Source organism: Malaclemys terrapin, chromosome 3 (assembly GCF_027887155.1).
Source record: "Malaclemys terrapin pileata isolate rMalTer1 chromosome 3, rMalTer1.hap1, whole genome shotgun sequence".
Classification (NCBI taxonomy): Eukaryota; Metazoa; Chordata; order Testudines; family Emydidae; genus Malaclemys; species Malaclemys terrapin.
Window position 1 is genome coordinate 135,812,180 of NC_071507.1, and position 24,871 is coordinate 135,837,050.

Consider the following 24,871-nt stretch of genomic DNA (forward strand, 5'->3'; position numbering starts at 1 on the left):
AGCCAATGGGAGCTGAGGAGTCGGGGTGGGGGCAACGCATGGAGACACCTTCCTCTTCCCCCCCCCCCCCAAGGGCTGCATGGATATGCCAGCTGCTTTCGGGAGTGGTGCGGCACAGAAGGAGGGAGGCAGCATGGGCAGGGAGCTGCCTTAGCCCTGCTGCTGGCATGTCTCTGCACACCCCTTGGGGGGAGGGGTGCAGCGGGTCTCTGTGTTCTGTTTGGGGTGGGGGCAGTGCATGGAGCAGCCTTCCCGCAGGGGGGGGGGCCCCGCCAGGGGCACACAGAGATGTGCCAGCAGTTGCTTCCGAGAGTAGTGTGGGGCCACCGGCCACGGAATGCAGGCAGCCTGCCTGCCTGAGCCCTTCTGTGCCGCCCGCCGGGACTTGGGAGCAGGTTGTCAGATGAGATTTGTCCTGCATTTTAGGGGGCCCCCTGTCATTGGGGGCCCCATGCCACAGCGCTGTTTGGTTTCATGGTAAATCCACCTCTGCATAAGATACAAGCATATGATGTGTCTCAGTATTCAAATATTTCAACACCTTTCTTTCCTGAAACCTAGTTTACTGTCTAAGGCCCTGGATTCAGTAAGGTATTTCAGCACATGCCTAATTTGAAGTATGGGAGTAGTCCAGTTGACTTCAATGGCACTTTTTAAGTACCTTCCAGAATTGGGTATAATTTGTTGCCATAGATAGATAGATAGCACACACACACATAACTGTCAAAATAAACATTATTAAGATTGCAGAGTCAAGCACGCAAATGTTAGGCAATGCCAGAATTAAGGTTGCCTGTATTCTTTTAACTTAGTTTTTGTGTGTGTAATTCCTAGGCTTTCTAAAACGCATACTGAAAAAGCAGAAATTCGATCATGTGGCATCCTATTGACGCCTGTGTAGTTGACATTCGTAGCGTTTGAACCTTGAACCACATGCAGACTTGTGCCACTTAAACTAACAGACTGATAGCAGTAGTAGATAGTGAAATCCACTTGTAGAATGACAGATATTTGTTGGCAGCAGAGGAATGGTGAGACTCCAAAATCTTGAATTCCATTCAAGGGTCTGGTGGGAAGTGTGCTCTAGTGGGTGCAGACTTTTCTGCCCATTTCCCTCCCAAGTGTGACCCGTCGTCCTTGTCCCCTCCAACCTGTCTCTTCCCCACATCAGGCTCCTCGTCCTACTACCATTCTCCTTGTCTATGCAGTCCTAGTTTTTTCAGGTTTCTCATCCCAGTCTTCTTGCTCAGCCAGTCACAGTTCACCTGAAGCTCCCATTTCCAGCCTTCTTGCCTATCCGGTCATAGTCTTCATCCCAAAACACCTGCTTATATCCCTCCTGGCTTCAGGCCCAGTCTCAATGTCTCCACAACTTCCACTCCTGGTCCTTTCCCCCCGTTTCTCTAGCTGTTCTGTCTATTCTCCCTGTCTGCATTGTAGGTTTGGCTCTTTTTCCCCCTCAGCATTCAAATCAGGCATTATCCTTCTCTGTGCTGCCTGGGTATCATCGGGGGGTCATTGAAAGCACAGGAGAGACTGGCTCCCTGCTCTCAGTTCTGGTGCCCAAACCCAGCAGGGCCTATAGCAGCCCAGAGGTTATACTCAGTCCTGGGCTGAAGCATAACCAGTGTGGAGGGAATCTTGGGAATTTAGCTGCTAAAATATAAGAAGTCTCTACTGAGCATGTGCAAATGGTGACTTTTTCCCCCCACTAAAGGCTTATAGCTTGGCCAAATCTGGGTGGATTTTCTTGATGAGAGCAAAAGGCACATCACTGATGCAAAGGCCAAACCCCTGCCAAGTTTAAAATGCTTGCTTCAAAGCATGGTGACATGAGAGCTTTTCAAAGGACAGGCTGATGGAATTTTTTAATATGGTGCCCTCGGGGAATTCTGTGCCAAAAAATTAAAAATTCTGCGCACAATATTTTAAAATTCTGCCAATTTTATTTGTCAAAATAACAGTACATAATCACACCATTTTCAATTATTTTGGTAATTTATTTCAAAATACCTGTCAGCAAGTATGTCTGTGACAATACAGACACACACAAAAATTCCTCCAGGACTAGAGAGTTAAAGAAACCTCTCTGACAACCCAGTTCCTGTTTCTCTGCCCCCTTTTCCTCCCCCTTAGAGTCCAGCTGGTGGGCCAGACACTCATAACCTCTTCTCCAACAGAGCCCTGCCAATACACCTGAACCCCTATTCCCCCACAGACTCGCCTTGGGGCCCCCAAGCCCAGATACTCACACTCCCTCCTCCCCCAGAGCCTAGCCATTGCCCCCACTGTGCAATGCAGAATTTTGCAATTTTCCCAGGAGTAATATGGGCAAAACAACATATTTTTCCTTAGCCTTTTTCTTGGAAGTGGCTGAACTATTTTCACTGAAATTTCCCCAGAAATATTGAGTTGGTTTTTTGTTTTTTTGTTTGGCAAAGTTAAAAGCAATTGAAAACAGGGTTTTATAAGGGGAAGTATCTGGCCACCTCGATAATCAGCAGTGCTAACAGCCCAGCCTATAATGTTACACATACAAAACTGTGTTAAAAGAACATTAAGGTTGCAAAGTCAAACACACAAAAGTTAGGAAAAATGCCAGAATTAAAGTTGCTTGTGCAACCTTAATTCAGCTCCTTTGTGCTTATGCATTATGATACTCAGGGCCAGATTTAGCGGCAGGCAACTGCCTGGGTGCTGTGCTATTTTAGTTGTTAGCATCTTATATGATGGGGATAAATCATGCATACAAATTGTGTATCCGAGTCGTGAAATGGGCTACAAATGCAATAAAAAATAACGTATTCAAAAGGTTAACAAATTGGGGTTGGAGGGGTGGGTGCTGAAGATGCTCCTCGCCTAGGACGCCATTTGGTCTTAGGCCGGCCCTGATGATAGTCTTTAATTACATGATTACATGCTATTTTTCCACAGGATTCCTTCCTTATTCAGTGCACAGGATGGGCAGTGTTCACTTAATGAGCAGCTTCTCCATATTTTGTTTTCTCCTCATTGTTCAGTGTGCGGTCCCATGTCTTTTGTGCTGCACACTTTTCAAATCCTGCTCCGAAGACAGAATTATTCATTTCATCATTAATTTTCTATAGTGTTCATCACTATAGTATCAGAATGCTTTGCAAACGTTAATTAATTTATTCTCTGAACACCACTGTGAGGCCAGGAGGTGGTATTATCCACATTTTATGATGGGAAGCTGAGGTACAGAGAAATTAAGGTCAAAAGTGTCCACTAATTTAGGGTGCTCAATTTGAGTTACTTTAAATTCCAGAGAGAAAATTTATGCAACAGATGTACAAAGAAAAAAGCAGATTTTTATATGAAGATTGTAAAAATCATATCTTTTGACAGCTGAATTGGATAGACTATAAAAACTATTAGAGTAGTTTACTGCTTTAGGATTTACTATATTTCATAAAATCACACCTTTTTGAGCATCCTTTAAAGTTCTGTTTTTATAATAATGAAAAAGTATGTGATTTCTCAAAAGTAATAAAGACACTTTTTAAAAAAGTGTTGAAAATGATTCTGAAATAGAAAAATTGAATTTTGTTGCTTAACCTGCAGAACATCAGGATTTATTTAGTACTTTAGCCTTATTCCATTGAGCTTTGTATTCTATCAGATCATTTAGGTTTAAAGTCTTCAGTATTATTTGTCACTTTTGAGGTTTTTCTCCCAAAATCTGTTTGTGATTTTGTATGTTGTTGACAAGAGTTGGTGTGTGTGTATATAGGTGTGTCTAAGTAGGAAGCTATTCAATTGTGTTGTCCTGCCCTGGATATTGTTTGTTATAACGTCTTGTATTATAAAAAAAAAATGTGTGTGTATGTAAGTACACAAACTCTCTTTATGGTACAATAAGTTATTCTAACTTATATTTTGTACCATAATTAACAAAAAAACCCACCAAAAACCCTCCTTGAAGCATTTAAAGAGTGCACTCCAGTGCATGCTTGCACTCAATCTCTCATCAGAGGTTTGTGTGTGTGTGAAGTAAGTGCTTTAGAAAGGTATATGTAGTAACAGCCCAGGAGATGGAATTCCTCTATTCACAGAGAAGAATCAACACATTTAGTGGAAATGAAGAGCCTCCGTCCCCAGAATGCCATAACTCTGATTTGAAGGACTCCCCATTAAAGCTGAAAAGTTAGTTTGGCCTCCAGGACCACTGTGGGTTTGTCTACACTAAGGCCTTGGCTACACGGGCACTGTACAGCGCTGCAACTTGCTGCGTTCTGGGGTGTGAAAATGCCCTCCCCTGAGCGCAGCGATTGCAGCGCTGTAAAGCGCCAGTATAATCAGAGCCTGCAGCGCTGCAAGCTATTCCCCTCGGAGAGGTGGAGTATGTACAGTGCTGCGAGAGAGCTCTCGCGGTGCTGGCGGTGTGACTACAGCGCTGTGAAGTCCCGAGTGTAGCTAAGGCCTAAGGAGACTATGCTGGCATAGCAGCATCACTGATCATGACTTAAATCAGCAAGCAGGAAACGTTGATTTAAATGATCATTTTCAGTCATGTTTTCAATTGTACTTCTTAGTTATTTTCTTAAAGGTTGATCATCATTGGTTGGTAATCATTAAAAATGTTGATTTGCAATTAAATATAGCCTTTGTACTAAGTTTGGTGCTTCTTTTTGCTAACAGGAGAATGTGCCATACCTATACATGTATATATTTAAGCAATGATATACATTAATTTACATTCATTCAAATTCTTAATTTTTACATTTTTAATTAATTAGAAAATGATGAATGATCTATTTCTTATTGACTAGATCATGATTGATTTTTTACTTGTGATTTGTCAAGTTCTATTTGGATGGAAATCAAAAATGCACTAAAACAGCATTTTAAATATTTTTATTTAAAAAATACATTAAATATGCTAAATGCAGAAGGGGGGAAAAGCTTATCAAAAGTTTTGCATTGAAAATTGATTTCTTAAAGGAAATATCTGTTGTTAATCAGTTAAACTGATAGTTTCCTATCCTCATGGCCTTCTAGATTTTAGAACTGGTAGATTTCATCCTCTCACCGACTTTTTCAACTCCCAGTTGGTTTCTTAACTATGAATGGACTAGTCATTGAACTGAACTAGTTGAATAAACTGAAATGAAGAAAATGTTTTCTATGAACCTGCAGAAGAGACTGCTGCTGTCACAAAGTGGATTAGGCATGTCAGCAAACTCTGGTTCCAGGTACTAAGCCAATGACTTCTACTAGTTCAGTGGTCTGACTTTCTTTAAACCTTGGCAACAAATGTACTGTTTATAATTTTTTTAAAATCATTTTAATAGCTTCTAATGAGTTTAGGCCTCCACGTAGATTGTCAATTTCAAATTTAGTTTTAAATAGGTTTATTAAAAAAGTTAAACAAACCTGTGTTTGATTTAAAAAAACGTATTTTTTAATGTTATCGATTTTTATGCACTCTGTGTAGGAACACCATCACTTCCTCGAATTACAGTAGCTACATTAATGGAAGCATTCTTCCATCAACATAACTGCATCTACACTGGGAGTTAGGTCAATATAGCTTATTTCGGGCACAGGTGTGGATTTTTCACACCCCGATCGACATAGCTATGTTGACCTAACTTTTAAATATGGACCAGGTTTGAATCTTTGGAGTATCTGTTGAGGGTATGTCTAGACTAGAAACACTATAGCGTTTCCAGTGTAGACATTTTATTACAGTGCTGTAGTAAATCCACCTCTCTGAGGCCTGGTCTACACTAAAAAGTTAAATCAATGTAAGCTGCCTTGCATCAGCCTAGCTGTATGCATGTCTACACTTGATGTAAGCACTCTCGTACGGCGACACACTTACACCAGCTCCTTGAGCCATGGTTGATGTAATGAGGTGACATAGCATGAGTGCAGACACTGCATTACCCATGTTGTCCCTAAAAGTCCTTCAGCAGCTGTCCCACAATGCCTGACAATGACCACTCTGGTCACAAGTGTGATCTCCACAGCTCAGGAGTGACCGAGACTGGAAGTTTCCCCTCTCTTTCTCTCCCCTCCCCTTCCCCGCCCTACCCACACTTTTAAAAAGCTCTCAAATGTTTGAAAGGCTTTTTCTTGATTGTCCATCTTACCGAGCACATTGAGCAGCTCTCCACTGTTGTCTGCAACTGCCCAACTGACCATGCCAGCTACACGCTTCAGATGCACTCTGGCCTGGAGTAGATGGGAGCTATTAGATCTCCTGAGCCTGTGATGAGAAGAGGCTGTGCAGGCACAGCTATGGACCAGCCACAGAAACGTGGACATCCATGAGCAGATTGCACAGGGGATGCGGGAGAAGGAGTACAACAGAGATCTTCAGCAGTGCCAAGTGAAAGCGAAGGAGCTGTGGCAGGCATATCAGAAGGCTTGGGAGGCCAACAGTCGGATCTGGTGCTGAGTCACAGACAAGCTGCTTTTACAAAGAGCTGTATGCCATAGTTGACGGAGACCCCACCTGCACCCCACAGAGCATGGTGTATATCTCCAAGGAGCCGGAGTCACAGGCCCTTGCCTTGAAATAGGACAAGGAGGAGGAAGAGGAGGAGACTGGGGAGCATATGACTGGAGGGGGATGGTCCAGCTATGCTACAAGACAAGATCTGTTTGAGACTCCACCACAGTCCAGTAAAGCATGGATGAGCCCGATGCAGGGGAACAAATGTTGGGTAAGTGTGTAAATGTATTTTCCATTACAATGAAGTACTGATGATGCCCCCAGCTTAGCAGGACACAGCTATTGACTTTTCACTAATTTAATACTAGAAGAGGTAGCAGTATAACTAGAGAGGTAGGTTTATCTGCTTTTTGTTCTCCTGTGGAGTTAGGTGTGGGCAGAGAGGTATGTGGCGCAGTTTGTTTATGTATGCAGGGATGTCCCTCGGGGATCTTGATAAAACTCTTATGGAGTTTCTCTGTAGTCCTTTCCTGAAGGTTTCTACAGATGGCACCCCTATTTCTTTCTCCGTGGTAGGACACTTTCCTATGCTGGTCAGCAATTACTTTGGCAGTCACCATTGCAGTCAACAGGCTAACGGTATATAGGCCCTGGCGGTTTCGGGATGCCAGCAGCAGCTGTATTCTTTGTGCCTTTAGCACCCTCAGGAGTGAGATATCAGCTAAAATCACCACTGCCTGTAGAAAATGGTGCCAGTATTTAGTACCATTTTCCTCTACTCATGACTTCATGCAACCGAGCAATTCCCTTCTCGTTTCCCTCGCCCCTGACAGGCCATGCTCACCATGGCTGGTGCAGTGAGTGGTGCGGTGCACAAGCACTCCAAAGCAGAAGTGTCCTTAAGCATGTCTTATTTAAAACTTTAGGGGAGCAAGGGAAGAGAATTCTGAAATCTTTACTTTTTCTTTTTATTGTGACTATACTTACAGTGGTACCTCTGTGTGTTTCATCTGTAGCTGCTGCTGTTATGACTTTGAGGGGTTCCTGCTCCACACCCACACAATGCCTTAGCCAGTTAAGGAGGAGAAAGAAGAGGACTTGGGATGACAAGTTCAGCGAGATCCTGCAAACCAGTGCTGTATCAGACCATGAGCAGAGGGCCTGGAGGGGGAACGTTGCAGACTACATGGAGAAGGAAAGAGCAGACTTGAGAAACTCTCAGCAGAAAGAAGAGAGGGAGATGAACCATCCATAATGGAGCTTTTCCAGCAGCAAACACAGCTGCTGCAAACTCTTGTGGACCTTCAGGTTTAACAATCATGGGCTCATCTTCCTTTTCAGCCTCTGGAGAACTCCATTATAGCACCTCCCTATGCGCCCCTCAACATTCCAAATGGAATCTGGGGGTGCATCCCTACGCCTGCCGATTCCACACCAGGGGACAATTGGGACAATCACAACTTCACGTACACTGACCTGTGAGAGCAGTGGTTGCTAAAATGGAAATCAATATTCTTAAGCTTGGTTTCATAAATTTATTAAGTTTTTAATGTACTTCCTTTTAACTTGCGCAGAATTTTTTGCAGTATTTCTGTTAGTCAATAAAATTCTATTGTTTGGAAAATAATTCTTTATTAGCTCCCAAAATATGCTGCAGAATGCCTAGCAGTATTGAAAGCATCCACTTCCTTGTTGTACAGTGTGACACAACTCATAGGATCAGTAACAAACACAGTGTAATGATCATAAATGTACAGCAAGCGCCACAAAATTAATAGGTGCATTGACAGTGTTACATTCATGCATGGGCACCAAGTACCTCAAAGTTGCTAACAGGCACTAGAACAGCAGGGCGAGGTAGAACACAGTACATCACAATTCATTACTATGACTCACTATTAAGTGCTCTTTCAAAGCCTCCCTGAGTTGGATAGCTCTGCATTGAGCTCTTCTAATAGCCCTTGTGTCTAGCTTTTCAAATTCACCAGACAGCCGCTCCACTTCCACTTTCCATCCCGGCTGCAACATTTCCCCCTTTGCTTCACAGATGTTGTTATGCAGGTCACAGCAGGCAGCTAGAACCACTGGGACGATGTTTTCATTCAGATCCAGACTGGTGAGTAAACAATGCCAGCCTCCCTTCAATCTAGCAAAAGTACAATCAACTATCATTCTGCACCTGCTGAGGCAATAGATTAATTTTTCCTTGATGCTGTCAAGATGGTAGGTGTACAGCTTCCTGAGTTAGGTAGGCTGGGTTTCCCAGGATCACTGTTGACATTGCAACATCACCAGTGATAATCCACAAATGGGGAAAGAAAGTTCATGCTTGTAGCTTTCTGTACAGTCCTGTGTTCTTAAAAATGTCAGCGTCTGTGGCAAGGTGGTCTGGTGCCAAAATAGGAATATGAATTCTGTCTATTGCTCCACTGCAGTTCAGGAAATCCATTGCTGCAAATTCATCCATCTCAGATTGCTGATAGTCACAGTCCTGCATAGCAGGAGATGATTAATGGCCCTGCAGACTGGGATGGCAAGGGCCCCCTTAGTGGATTTTCTACCATCAAAATCATTTCCCACTGACTGGTAGCAGTCTGGTGTTGCTAACTTTCAGAGTGCGATTGCCAATTGCTTCTCCACAGACAATGAAACTCTGATTCTGATGTCCCTGTGCTAGAGGGCTGGTGCAAGCTTTCCATATAGATCCAGGAGCATGGCCTTGTACATCCAAAAGTTCTGCAGCCACCACTCATCATCCCAAATCTGTATTACAATGTGATCCCACCAGTCAGAGCTTGTTTCTCAGGCTCAGAAGCAATGCTTCACCATCTGCAGCTGCTCTGTGAATGCCACCAACAACTTGAATTGGCTCTCGCTGTGTCCCACATCAATCTGTCCTCCACAGAATCATAATGTTCCCTTCTGATTCAGTGGTTCTTGTGGGTCTACAAATACTGAAGTATTGTGCGCCCTGTGCTTGCAACACTCATGACAATAGTGCAGAACTGTGCAGGAGCTGTATAAAATTAAAAATATAAATTTAATGAAGATATCCTATCTCCTAGATCTGGAAGGGACCTTGAGAGGTCAATCAAGTCCAGCCCCCTGCCTTCACTAGCAGAACCAAGTACTGATTTTGCCCCAGATCCCTAAGTGCCCCCTCAAGGACTGAGGTCACAACCCTGGGTTTAGCAGTCCAATGCTCAAAGCACTGAGCTAGCCCTCTGTGCTTCTGTCAGAGATGGTGGACAGTGAGGAGGGCCAGACAGGTCTGAGAGAGGTGGGTTTTTTTTTTTTTTATTTATTTGTTATTTATTTTTAAAGGTGCAAAACTTATGGGATATAGATGACATTATGAGATGGAGAAAGTTGCATGCTGGGAAGTTGACTCCTTGCTCTCAGGCAGCCAAGCATGACTCGTTTCTGCCCCCCCCCCGCCTGCATTGCCAAAACTTCCCAAAAAGTGCACTGGACAGTGGTGAATTGCATGCTGGGGTATCTACCCATGGTGTACCACACTGTGCATCGACAGAAGTGCTTCTGGTGAATACGCATAGCACCAGTGCAGGGAGCCAAGTATCACATGTGCAAGTGATATACTAACTGTGGTGACATTGTATTGGTGCAACTTGCATCGGCAAAAGTTTGTAATGTAGACATGCCGTGAGAGGCGGTAGCTAGGTCAACAGAAGAATTCTTCTGTCAGCCTTGCAGTGTCTACACTGGGGCTTAGGTCAGTTTAATTACATTACACAGGGCATGACATTTTTTACGTCCTTGACAGATGTAGTTAAGATGACCTAACTGTAGAGTAGACCAGCCCTGAGACGCCAAATGTTGTTTGTGATGTGAAGGCGGATGTCATCAATACTCACTCACCTCGGCTTGTTCAGAGTGTTTATGAGAGCAGGGAAATATACTGTGCCTAACTTGTAAGAGGGCAGGCAAACCTTCTCTCTTTACCCTGAGATGTTTCCACTGCAGTTACTATGTGGACACCTGTCTACCGGGAACTGGACTGTATCCATTCACTCATTTCACAGAGACTAGCTAAGAAACATCAGTTCGTAGCAGTGTATGGGCAATACTGACCCGGGCTGGATTTATTTCTTTACATTTATTTAAATTGTCTATCCAATCAAGCTCTAGGTATCTGTACAGTTATCTTAAAAAATACACCCCCAAAATCCAAAAAACTGAAGGAGAAATAGCCTTACCATAAATAATTCTGCTGCCAAGCCACCTCATATCTATAGCCTGGTTAGTTCTATGATAAGCCTGTATTACATTTAATAGCTCACCATATGTAGCACCAGACTCCAACTTCCTCAAACTGCTCCTCCCAGAAAGGCCCAAGAAAACAAGTGAGCATTGTAGTGCATCCTGAAGGCTGTAAAATTTGAGCTCTGTAGAATGAAGATGAAGGAAGAGTTCTAAAATTGAAAATCCTTCTTGGAAAATGACCTGCCAGCATCTCTCTCCCTTTCAAGCCAAGGGACTGTCATCTTGAGCAGCTCTGCTGATTGCAGTGAGAGGAGTGGGATTTTTCAGGCAGCCCAGTGAAAGACTGTGTATCCCGTTATCAATCCTCCGAGGCATCCGGTTGATCAAGCCAGTGTGTAATTCCTCCCCCTCCTCTAAGAATACCAGTAACTTTTTTGTTTTATTAGCATACTCAATTATCATAGTGATTACACACTTTGAAATATAAATGCCTTTCTAGCCTATTTGTGATATAGATGAAATATGGTATTAGAATTTAGCTGTGTGCAGCCAGATGGCTTATATAGTGTTGCTAAGGAAACAGACTATGAATGTAGTGGTAGCTGAATGTCCCCAGAATCTCAGACTATTTGAAGCTGGTATTTTTAACCCAGGTAGGCAGATAGATAAAATAGATACAATTATGAAATATTAATTTCCTGGGTTTTACATTTCATTAGTTTTTATTGCTCATTTATATTTACTAAAGGTACTTGAATTCCTTACTGTGCCAACAAAGGTACATGGGGCACTTCGCTACAGTTTACAATTAAATGATAAAATAAAATGCTAAGAAACTACAATAAAAGATCTACCATAAAAAGAATCATCAAAACTGTTTGATGGATGGGTAAAGATATAAAGACCAAACAGCGGTAGGGTCCTATGGAAAAACGCCTTTGGGGTGGGAGGAGAAGTTAAGGTAATTCAAGTGTGGAAGAGATAGAGCTACCAGTGAGGATGATAGAGGGATAGGCTGTATCACAATTTGTTACTATTTGGTCTTCATAACAGCCTGTCAAACTACACTCCAGACAGCAGCCCTGCCCAGGAAAGGAGTCTGATACCTTCTGAATGATAGTCCTTCAACAAGGTATCAAATCTGCAATCTCAGGCCATCGACTTTGACTCTCAAATACTGGCCTACCTCCATGGAACAATATTTTTTCTTCATGGTGGTGTGTATGGTTAGGGAAGAGGATGACAGAGAGAGAGAGAGACTGTCCTTAAGAAGCATGCTGCTGTGAACATCATCGCATGTCAGAAGGACTTGCTGGAGAGTGAGAAGGCAGGAGGGACACTGCCTTGCCTGAAAGGCTGATAAACCTCAGACCAGGGGTGGCCAACCTGTGGCTCTGGAGCCACAAGCAGCTCTTCAGAAGTTAATATGCATCTCCTTGTATAGGCACGGACTCCGGGGCTGGAGCTACAGGTGCCAACTTTCCAATGTGCCGGGGGGGTGCTCACTGCTCAACCCCTGGCTCTGTCACAGGCCCTGACCCACTCCACCCCTTCCTGTCCCCTCCCCTGAGCCTGCAATGCCCTCACTCCTCCCTCTTCCCCCACCCCTCCCCAGAGCCTCCTGCATGCCATGAAACAGCTGATCGGGAGGTGCTGGGAGGGAGGGAGGGGGGGCGCTGATTAGTGGAGCTGCCGGTGGGTGAGAGGCGCTGGGAGCAGGACGGCAGGGAGCTGATGGGAGGCTGCTGACTATTACTGTGGCTCTTTGGCAATGTTCATTGGTAAATTCTGGCTCCTTCTCAGACTCAGGTTGGCCACCCCTGCCTCAGACTCACTTAATTAAAGGGTGGGATCAAACTTGGGGAGGGTTCCTCTCCGTTGTCTGTTATTTTTCAAAGATCTGTAACTCTTGAATGCTTTTAAGAGTAAAGTCTTTGTGGTTAAGAAACTCCTTGGGTAAGCTTCTGTACCTGGCTTTCCTGACACGTTGTCCCCAAATGGCTTGAATTACTGCTTAGTTGGAGTTCTGGGGGAGTGTGTGTAAGTGACTTGGTGGACTCAGGAGGCTCTGCTTGTAAGGCACTGATTTCAGAGTCTGGGGTGGTTGGTTTGCAGAGTGTCAAACAAGGGGTCTGAACCTGGGAGCGTGCCCTATAGACTAGGGTTACCATACGTCCGGATTTTCCCGGACATGTCCAGCTTTTGGGGGCTCAAATCCCCGTCCGGGGGGAAATCCCCAAAAGCCGGGCATGTCCGGGAAAATCGGGAGGCTCGGCCGGGGCCTCTTTGTGCGGGGCTGGGGGCATGGTGCCGGGCCGGGAGCCGGCCCGTGGGGCTGGGAGCTGGGAGCCAGCCCGCGGGGCTGGGAGCCGGGCCGGGGTCGGGGAGCCGGGCCCGCGGGGCTGGGAGCCGGGAGCCGCCGGCCCGCGGGGCGGGGAGCCGGGCCGGGGTCGGGGAGCCGGGAGCCGGCCCGCGGCGCTGGAAGCCGGGAGCCGGCCCGCGGTCGGGGAGCCGGCCCGCAGGGCTGGGAGCCGGGCCGGGGAGCTGGGAGCCGGGTCGGGGAGCCGGGAGCCGGGAGCCGGGAGCCGGCCCGCGGGGCTGGGAGCCGGGCCAGGCCCGCGGGGCTGGGAGCCGGGAGCCGCCGGCCCGCGGGGCGGGGAGCCGGGCCGGGGTCGGGGAGCCGGGAGCCGGCCCGCGGCGCTGGAAGCCGGGAGCCGGCCCGCGGTTGGGGAGCCGGCCCGGGGTCGGGGAGCCGGGAGCCGGGCCGGGGTCGGGGAGCCGAGAGCCGGGAGCGGCCCGCGGGGCTGGGAGCCGGGCCGGGGTCGGGGAGCTGGGAGCCGGCCCGCGGCGCTGGGAGCCGGGCCGGGGTCGGGGGGCTGGGAGCCAGGAGCCGGGGGTGGTCGGCCAGGGCCCGAGCCGACCCAGGCTGGAGCCGCCGGGGGCCAGCCTGGGCCGCGCCTCCTCCCCCCACACTCCCCCTTACCTGCTTCAGGCTTCAAGCAGGGGAGGGGGCGGAGACTTTGGGAGGGGGCGGAGTTGGGGCGTGGGCGTCGGCGGGGTTGGGGGCGGGGCCGGGGCCCCCGGGAGTGTCCTCCATTAGGAGGCACAAAATATGGTAACCCTACTATAGACCCACCACTAGAAATAATGACTAGACTCTGCTCAGACCCAGTTGGCTTGGAAGCACATGGGATCCAGCAATTAGGTGCACTTGCAACAGACTGGTGACTGAATCGGGCCAGGTTGTAAGAAGGCAGTACACCTCTACTTCGATATAACACTGTCCTCGGGAGCCAAAAAATCTGATTGCGTTATAGGTGAAACCACGTTATATCAAACTTGCTTTGATCCACCGGAGTGCATAGCCCCGCCCCCCCGGAGCACTGCTTTACCGCGTTATATCCGAATTCGTGTTCTATCGGGTCACGTTATATCGGGGTAGAGGTGTATAAAAAGAGAGATGATACTAAATGCGCCTTTAAAACGCTTTTTGAAAGGCTCACCTTCTTTTAGCTGAGACCTACCTCATTAAGGCCTCCATCTTGCAGATATTTATACATGTGCTTAACTTAAAGCGTGTGAATTGTCCGTTTGATTTCATGGGGAGTGTGCCCATGCTTTCACACATGTATGTTTGCAGGATGGCAATCTGATTCTGAGAATAGATGCTCCATGGATGGACTGAAGGGGATGGCGGGGAAATGACTTAACAAATCATATTTGTCTGAAACAGGGAAAGGTAGCTAGGCCTCTTCTCTTAGCAGGCATCTAATATAGTGCTGATTGAGCCTGTGGAGCTGGGGACGTGGCACTGGAGGCTCCTGCAGAGATTGCAAGAGTAGATTTGAAAATGTTTGTTGAAGAATTAAAAATTATTGGGGCTTGTCTAGCAAAGGCAATCTGTAAACTAAAATATGAAGTGAAGGATTTGTGGGAGAGTCTCAAGTATGTAGAATTTGTTGGAAGATGGAATTTCCATTCTGCAGGAGATTCTGGACTCTTCAGAATTAGTTTGCATTCTGAATTGGAACAAACTTTCTCATGAATTAAAAACTCTGAAAAAAATTGTTTGAGAAACATTTAAATGTTTTCTTAAATAAGTTAAAACTGTTTCATTTTGATAACCTCAAAACATTATTGTATTAAGTGTGTGTGTGTGTGTGTGTGTGTGTGTGTGTGTGTGTTTGTGTGTGTGGAGAGAGAGTTAAAACAAAATAAAACCAATTTTAACGTTATCAAAATGAAACATTTTAACACAAAATGAGTCTAAATCAGTGTTTCCCAAACTTGGGACGCTGCTTCTGTAGGGAAAGCCCCTGGGGGCCGGGCCGGTTTGTTTACCTGCCGTGTCCACAGGTCCGGCCGATCACGGCTCCCACTGGCCACGGTTCGCTGCTCCGGGCCAATGGGAGCTGCTGGAAGCGGCGCAGGCCGAGGGACCTGCTGGCCGCCGCTTCCAGTAGTTCCCATTAGCCCGGAGCGGCGAACCGCGGCCAGTGGGAGCTGCAATCGGCCAGACCTGTGGACGCGGCAGGTAAACAAACCGGCCCGGCCCGCCAGGGGCTTTCCCTACACAAGCGGCATCCCAAGTTTGGGAAACACTGGTCTAAATGAATAGTTTTTATATAAACGTAAGGAGAAAGTCAAAGCAAATCATTTCTACTGTCTTAGGCTTTTTTTTTTTTTTAAAAAGACACGTTCCCACAAAATATTTTTATTTGTACAAAACTTCATTTTTCAATGGAAAACTGTTTGCATTGAAAATGTTTTGATCAGCTATACAAGTATGGAATTGCTAGTAACCAGCTAGACTTCTGTTATGGCCAGAGTTAGATAAGTGTGTCTAACTGAAACAAAGAAAAAATAATTAGAGGATTAAAAAAAGACATAAAGTGAAAATAATGAGAATTCTAGAGGGGCATAGAAATGGTAAATGGGGTGACATTTTTACTTTAGTTCAGTATATGTTCTGCAGCATACTGGAAAATCCATGTAATTGGATTTGGATTTTTTTAAGAAATATCAAGATGTCACCTCCTGGTTTTGTTGCAGGGCTGTCCTTTTGGGTGTCTCAGGATGCGTATTATTATTAACTATAACATCTTAATCGAATGGGTGGGAGATATCTTTAACAAAAGTTTTCTTTTTCCAAAATGTTAATTATTTATTTGAATTTAAAATAGATTTTAACATAAATAGAGTTTTAAACAGATTTTAAACCCCCCCCCCCCAGTTGCTCAAAAGATGACGTGTTCGCTCTCTTGTTTCTTGTGATGTCATTTCACTTGTTCTCCGGTCATCGTAGGCCATAACTTTCAAGTAACCACTGAAATTGGGGGTTCAACTTGAGTCATTTGTGGCTAGATATCTCAGCAGATGATGAGCACCCATAATCTGACACCATATATTGCTTTACAGTCATTACTGTTTTTAAATTTATACCAGATACAAGAAGTCAATAAATTGTAGAAATTATCTCCTTAGAAGCAGATGTTAAATTCAAAACCAAATAAGCTTCTCCTTAACTTAATACTCATTTTAATGTTAGCAAAATGAGTTAACTGAAATATCTTTAAGCTCTTGGAGGGAAACATGTTGTTGAATTAGTGAGGGAAATACGATCTTATGTTTTCTTACATGTTAGTAATTCGAGTTAATATATAACTGCTTCTAATTATGTAATCCTGACCTTTCCAGATTTTTAATTAATATTCTGGAAAGCAGTCTGAAAATTCTTTTGGTTTTATTTGTGTAAGAGTTAAGAGAGATGTGGTGGGATATTTGAGAAAGTTTGGAGCCCTGGAGGTTGTTTACTTTAGGAGGAGAAATTGCTGACGAAGTCCGATATTTGATACAATTCTGTTTATAGAAATTGTACGAAGACCTGTTCCTCCTGAACAAAGGAGAAAACAAACAGGAGATACAGTTTCTTTGCTCACAGTTCAAAGCCCCCTTTCAGCCAGAACCCAACCTCAAAGCTCTTTCTCTCTTTTTCCAGCACCACACATTCATTGCTTGTTCAGGCTGCATCTAGTGTTCCATGTTGCTTTCTGTCTCTGTTTCTCAGGAGTTTCTCTTCTGCTTCTCTTACACACACAAACTTCTACTACAAACAGTACCCAGCCAAGCCCTTCTCCCTCTTAATTCAAATTCCTGAGCAGCCACTATGTGCCTTGGTTTTGGGTGGTGGCATGTACCTTTGTTTGGGGTGGAAGCTACTACTGTTTCATGAAGGAGCGTAACTGTTTCTTACAGCTATCTTAAATGAAGAGTGGCAGTTACACCTAAGGCTCTGCCAAATTCATGGCCATGAAAAATGCATCACGGATTGTGAAATCTGGTCTCCTCCTATGAAATCTGGTCTTTTGTGTGCTTTTAACGTATACTATACAGATTTCACTGAGGAGACCAGCGTTTCTCAAATTGTGGGTCCTGATCCAAAAGGGAGTTGCAGGGGGGTTGCAAGCTTATTTTAGGGGAGTTGTGGTATTGCCACCCTTACTTCTGCACTGCCTTCAGTGCTGGGCGGCTGAAAAGTGGTGGCTGTTGGTCGGACGCCCAGCTCTGAAGGCAGCATTCGGTCAGCTGCAGCGCGGAAGTAAGGGTGGCAACACTATACCATCCCACCCATACTTCTGCACTGCTGTCTTCAGAGATAGGTAGCAGGAGAGTGGCAGCTTCTGACTTGAGGGCCTGGCTCTGCAGGCAGCAGCAGCGCAGAAGTAAGGGTGGCAATACCATATCATGCCATCCTTACTTCTGCAGCGCTGCTGGCAGTGGCTCTGCCTTCAGAGCTGGGCTCCCAGCCAGCAGCTGCTCTCCAGCTGCCCAGCTTTGAAGGAAGTGCTGCTGCCAGCAGGAGCGCAGAAGTAAGGGTAGCAGTACCACAACCCCCCGCCCCCACCAATAACCTTGTGACCCTCCTCCCCCCCCCAACTCCTTTTTGGGTCAGGACCCCTACAATTACAGCACCATGAAATTTCAGATTTAAATAGCTGAAATAATGAAATTTACTATTTTTAAAATCCTATGATCGTGAAATTGACCAAAATGGACTGTGAATTTGGTAGGGCCTTAGTTATGCCCATCGGTTTCAGTAATGTTTTGCCCAATTCACAGCAATATGTTAAATGTTTCATATTGTAGATGTTTATCATAGCAGAACAGCAGCTTTCTATAGTTAAGGTTAAGACCAGCTTTCTGTTTAAAGCTATATTCTTCTAAGTGCTCTAAAATGTACATGATTACTCTGATTTCCTTGAAATTTGGTGTGCCTTCTGGGGTCCCAGAGTTCTATTAGAGTTCCTAATTTGGGGCCATTTGACCAAGGGGTTCCCAAGACACAGCCCCCCAAAATAAACAGCTTTTCTTAGATTGCCAGAATTTGTCAAGCTTATTTTTGCTCACAGATAGAGATTAAACCAGCACTCAGATCATCACATCAGCATCTCAGACTCTCAAGGGTTACTCCCAATAGAGTACATAGAACCCACCAGACCTTTGGGGGGAAATCAAATTAAAATGTTATTTCAAAAGCAGTTTGCTTCTACTCTTAGGCACTTGAAATCTTGCATGCCTATTTGCATGTCTAATAGATTATACCGAACGTGTTCAGAAAGAGAGGCTACCTAGCTGGGAAACTACCTCTAGGTCACAGGACTTGAGTGACTGTGAGGATATGTTATACTTTGAATCTGAGCTCCACCCCAGGCACTATGAGTTCAAATCAGCCCCAGAGTGGAAATCTGAATTAGAAAAAACGGTGTATTGCTCCAAACTGTCTTTATCAAAGGGAGATTTTTATTTTGGGGAAATGTAATCTGGGTACAGTAGATTATTTAGAAAGCACTGAGATTATTTTTTGAGAAGAAAATAAACTACACAAGCAAATGCTGGCTGGGAGGGGAGGATGATTTGGGGCGGAGGAGTAGGTGGAAAGGGCTTCGGTATCAGGTGATGGGGAGTGGTGGCACACTGGGAATGGTCATAGGGATGAGTGAGGAGGAGAAGAGGGGCAGGAGTGCCTGTTAGCCCATATTATCTTCCTGTGTCTGTGCCATGATCTGAGGCCACCAGCCTCCCCATTCTCTGCCTCCCTCATGTGAGTCAGGTTCTGGAGGGGGTTTGCCTAGCTGGAGTGATTTGAGCTCCTTTCCTTTATTCCCCTTATGTAAACTGGGGATCTATGGGTCCCTGCTCCCCCAGTGGGGTTTGATATCTCTCTGCCCCCCATGTGTGCAAGGATCTTGGGGGGGCCCCTGCCCATCTGTGCCAGTCTCTGACCCTCTTGTGTGCCCCCATGTGAATCCCCCCCCAGCCATGCCATCCCCCTCATGTGAAGGTTCTGGAAGGGTCTTGCCTTTCTGGGACTGTCTGAGCCCCACTCTGTAACCTGTTCAAGTGATTTATTGCTTTAAACATACTTTTTTTGGTACTTCTTAGGAACTTCTGTCCTATTTTCTCTGCTTGCATATTGTTGTTCAAGACTCATTGAACAACATTTAAGACCCTCCCAATCATGACTGCATAGACATTTTTTGTGTATTGTACTGGATTTGTTTTTGTCCAGCTACCAGTATGTAAAGGTCATTTCTGATAGTAAGGCAAATGGAAATTCTCCTTAACCCTCCTCCTGTATGGGCACACTTCTTTGGAATTATTGCTCATAAGATGGATTCATTTTTGTGCAATTTTTTTTTTAAATTTACTATCTTGAGAGAATAATTCTTATTAGCTGATTTGAGAAGTGAAACGTTCACAAGTTATTAAAACGATTAGATAGCTTGGCTTAATAAATACCTATTACTTTTATTTAGATTCTACATTTTTACATTAAGACAAATAGGTTAATGTTCCAGTATGTATCTGACTTGGTAGATTATCCTAGATTAATTCCGCAAATGTTGTTGGAATTCAGGTGAATAATAATGACTTTAGAGTATTTTTGTATTAGTTGAAAATAAAAATTCTATACATTTGATACAAAATAAATAACAAACTTTATATTAATATGTCCCCTTTTTATCCTGAAGGATTCTGTGGTACTTTCCAATCTGTGAGCTGTACTCTTCTATCGCGGAAACAGTTACCTATGCTACTTGGCTAGCCATAACCACCCTACTTTCTTGACCCAAATGCTGTAGGGCCTGCAGTATTCACAAGGAGCAGGAATCCTAACATCTATTTCCTTGGAAGTAGGGGTTGGGTAAAAGTCCTGGGAAGTAGCAGAACTTTGGCTGCAGTAAGGGTTGCAGCAAGAATGGTAATGGCATGGGCTGAGGCATTCCCTTCCAACCTCAGCACCTCCAAACCTGGACACTACCATCAGGTTAGAGCCGTAGCCTAAGAAACAGAGATCCTTTAATAAAGACTTAATAATCAAAATGAAAAATATATGGTGGGTATAAATCAACAGGGGAATGTATAAATAAATAAGAATAAAATTGAAAAAAATAACAGTCACAGATTTAAAACAAAATAAAAGTAAAAATAGGCAATAGGAGGAAAATCAGTTAAATAATGGGCAAGGATTAAAACTATAAAATGGGTAAAAGTCATCAACATGGTGATAAAAACAGCTGAGCCCTGTTAACACTGTTGTTACCTCTGGTGGATCATTGTGGCTGCAAAGTTTGCTAGTAAAGATACTGCCAAAGGCTTTTGCAAACCCTCTGTGCCACAAGTGGGAGGCTCAGTCAGTCACTAGATATAGGGCGACCAGATATCCCGATTTTATAGGGACAGTCCCGATTTTTGGGTCTTTTTCTTATATAGGCTCCTATTACCCTCCCACCCCCGTCCCGATTTTTCATATTTGCTGTCTGGTCAACCTAACTAGATACCATGTGAGCAACATACCTAGCCCACAATTTGTAAAGAATACAAAATTGTCACATTTTTTCCACTCATTCTAATACCCCCATTTCCACCCCAATGTGTCCCCCCTCCCATCACAAATTCTTACTCTTTCACAGTCAGGCAAGTATCTATGAAAGCAATAATGAGATAAGTGTGCATATTTTGCCTTGCTCTGTCAGTAATGGAAGTAAAGACATTTCAGTAATGATTTGTTACTTCATAAAAATGACAAACTGTGTGTGCGCTTTAAGTTCCATTCATAGATAGCTGCTATCGTTTGTTAAACCATTAATGACTGAGGAGCAAATCCAGCCAGCTCCCTCTTCCCTGGCAGCAGAACAGGTATATGTCCAGGATGTAAATGGGTAAAAGTGTAGAGGGGAGCCATGGAAGAGATATACCCCCTTCCTTGCATGGATCCTGGGTCTAGGTTCTCTCTGCTTGGCATTGCACAGTGGACACAGCCAAAAGTGTGCTGCATGGATCCTCTGGTCCTCCCATGCCACAAAAGTGTTTGGTAGGTGACATGTAAACTGCCTCAGCCAAGAGGCTGAAGTAGCTTTAACAGAACAGCTCTGCAGCTGCTTTGCAACCTAGAGTGGGCTTGTCCTAAACCCTACTTACCACCTTCTCAGCGTGCAGATCAGGTTTTCAGGTGGGGCATGGAAGGTGTATTTGACCCTGATTGTGCAGTTTAAGCTATTCAAGGTAAGCAGGGTTTGGTTTATTTAAGTACAAGAGCTCAGACATTGTATCATATGTTACATTCCCAAAATGCCCAAACCAAATTTAATGAAAGCTAGCCAAAATATATTGTTGTTGGACTCACACCGAGCATGGAAAGTTGTCAGAAAATAATATTTTGCCAAAAATTTTGACCAGTTTGAAAAGAGATATGAATGTATTGAAAAGCTTTTTCAGCCTTTTGAGGGAGTCACTAGCATGCTGGTATGTCTTGTATGATGGATGATTCTGAATACTTGCATGTATTATTTGTATTACAGTGGTGTCTAAAGCCCTCATCTGTGTTTGGGGCCCCTTTGTGCTAGACATTGTATGAACACATACAAAGGGCTGGTCTGCACTGGGAACTTACATCAGCATAGCAATGAAAAATCCACACCTCTGAGACACGTAGCTATGCCGACCTAGCCCCGGTACCGGTAGACAGTGCAAGTCGGATAGTCTTCTGTCAACCTAGCTACTGCCTCTTGGGAGGTGGATTAATTACAATGATGGGAGAACCCCTCCCATCGCTGCATTGAGTGTCTACAGTGAAGCGCTATCAGTAGCATTTTAGGTGTAGACATATCCTAAGGGACAGTCCCTATCCTGAAGAGCAGGGTGTGAAGTGATGTATCTCACAAAGCAATACTCATTCGTGGTGCAGCAAGGTATTGGTTTTGACCTTGAAATCAAAATAATTTGGGTATTCTTATAATTTCTTTGATGAGTGCCTTCATTAACATACAGTGGCTGAAGTTAGGCAAGCTGCTTTGTGTGGGCAGACAAGTGTGCCTGCCCAGAGCCCCATTGACTCAGCTCTGTCTATGCATGGGGTTCCATCCATACAGAACTCATTGCTGGATCAGGACAATTTTTTTTCACGTTGATGGATTCTATTGATTTGAGAGAGTTTCTCAATACATATAATGGGGAATACCAATTGGACACAGTACAAACTGTTCTGGTTCACTTTCATTTCTTTAAAAAATGCTTTGTTTTTATCCACCTGCTTGGCAGCTTGAGGTTAAAGTTATTCCTATATGTCACAGATATTTTAGATTACTTTTTTAATTGGGTTTAAAAACACTACCAGCTCTTACTGATGGCATCTTCTCTTAGCATGCAAGTAATGAGAAGAAATAAAAATTATTTCAGAGAATATGCTTACCTTGTGGGAAGATCTGACAAGTTAAATTTGAATTTAATCCTTCCGAGTTCTTGGCACTATTTTCTGCCTGCTGGCAAACCTGCTCCCTTAGCTGATGCTTTAGTGAGGCTGGGAAAAAAGATTAACAGTTTATGATGCTGATCTTGTTAAACGGGGAGCAGATTTAGTCATGAATGCCTATCATAATCTTAGCACTGCATTTTATCTGTGTGTTTTTTATACATGACTAAATAATATTCCCTCTTATCCTATTTATTGGAATAAACAAATTGTTAACTTTGAGCTGATTGCAAAATAACATCCATTAATACTGACTTCTGACCATTTGGGAAAACTGTGACAGAGTGATTGTGAAACAGCTCAAAGCCTTTCCAGCGTTTTAAAAACCAGAAGGTCCATAAACATTCCAGAGGAATGCAATTTTGTCTCCCACTACATTTATCTTGTGCTTTGATTTTTATGTATACAAAATATTTGTAAATAATGGAGATCATTGGGAGCTGCCAAAAAGCATTAAGATGTTTCAGCTTTCAAGGCTCGCTGATACTCTCTCATTTCCCTTTGAGAATAAGTGGAAGAGTCTGCCAAAGTGCTCATTTGAAAATGGATGGTGTGAATTCACCAGAGCCATATGAAAAAGTAATACTCAGGCCTCCTAGCCTGTTTGACAGATGTCACATTAGATATTTGTTAAAGTAGAGCAATATCCTGTTGACGACTGGGTGGTGGTGGTGACTAGATGGTCCATTTATATTATTGTAACTGTCCAATCATTTTCACTCCTCTAATATGGTTGGGTTGATGTCTGTTATTTTCTGCGAACTTCATTCACCTTCCTTATGAAATTCCACAGCAGCCTGTGTGTTTAAATGCTGTTTCTTTTCATTGTTTTCAGAGGGCTTTGGATCAGGCCCTTAACACAGCTAGGTTTCTAAGCATCTTCCTAACTTTAAGCACGTGAGTAGTCCAGTTGACTTCAAAGTTAGGTGTATGCTTAAGTACCTTGCAGAATTGGGGCCTAGGTTCTACTTAACAGAATATTAACCCCATCCAGCAAAAAGTATCTTTTCAGTTTTACTGGAGGGAAAACTGCTGCCTTTCTGCCCATGTTCTGCCTTATGTTTGGACTTAGTTGTTACAGTTTCAGAATAACTGCCTCTTTGACAACCTCCAGGTCGGCTCCAGGAATGCTCTCTCAGGTCTCTAGCTGTCCCCTCTCTGGACAGGGACTCAGGTTCTCCCCAAGCAGGTCTGACTAACGTCCAGCCTCTGGACTTTGCTTTCTCTTCAAGGACAATGACAGTGGCTTAGCAGTGGTTATAAGTGACTATCCAGCTCTTTCTTAGCAGAGTACATTTACTTAAGAACAAAAACATACAGAGAAAACATATGAAACAAATAAAAGATCTCAATGCATACTAGTTGTACCAGGAGTTGCCCATCAGTCCTGTGTGGACTCTGGCAGATTCCAGTCTTTCTAAACCTTCAGCAGGGTAGAGTGCTACCTTGGATGAAAGGTCATGTCCATTTGTGGGATCAGAGAGCAGACCGCTGAATCTGTTTAATCCTAGCCTGTGTATCCCCAAAACTGTTGTCTCCCAGCCTCCTGAAAATAGGTAAAACCAGTCAGTGTCCCTTCCTCTGGGAGGTAAGACTTCAAAGGCTGCATAATCAGCCTTGGAATTTTGTATTAATCACCCTCTAGTGATTCCAGATTTCCCCAGTGACCAAGAATACACAATACATATAACATGTATTGATACGAAAGGCTATGAATATTCTACGATCTGTATCATCTGGCACATCTCAACATAATGGTCTTTGAAGTTTTCATACTTTCAAGGCTGACTCAAACATTCAGATAACATTCATAACGATAAATACAATCGCCTTAAGAGAGGCCTGTGTTTGTCATATCTGTGTCAGTAGTACTGACTTACTTATTTTTTAACAGGCTGCTTGAAAAGGGAAGATTCTGCTGAACATCAGTGCATGCAACCTCACGAAGAGCACCGAAAGATGACTTATTCAGACTATTCCTTATTCTGTTCAAGGGATCCTGCCTGGATTGGTATGTTTTGGATTTTTGTGTCAGGAAAGAGTGTAAATGGACGCTAAACTTAAATATCCAATTTAGATACATTGGATACAAATCCAATGTAAATTTGAGAATGAAGTTGTGAAGTTAAAAATGGATCTTCCTATTGGTTAATTTAAAAATTAGGCAAAGACCATGGAACATCATTGGCAGTGCAAGTTTTCAGCAATACTTTGCACTTCTTTAGTGCTTTTCATTTGATGATATTGAAGGGTGTCCCAAATGCTAACTAGTCCTCGCAACATCCCTGTGAAGCAGGTGAATAATAACTGTTTTACTAATGAGGAAACTGGGTCACAGCAAGTCAGTGGCAGCACCGGCAGTTAACCCAGAATGCTGATGCTCTTTTTTGTGATCTAAAGACTAGACCATG

General features: G+C 44.1%; 1 protein-coding gene across 1 annotated transcript in view; it reads left to right on the forward strand.

Moving 5' to 3' along the window:
- Nucleotides 1-24,871, forward strand: part of GPR63 (G protein-coupled receptor 63) — a 40,856-nt gene that overhangs the window by 5,511 nt on the left and 10,474 nt on the right. The window contains exon 2 of the mRNA XM_054023514.1: nt 24,355-24,471. The gene's annotated coding sequence lies outside the window, so the exon portion shown is untranslated. The remainder of the gene's footprint in view (nt 1-24,354; nt 24,472-24,871) is intronic.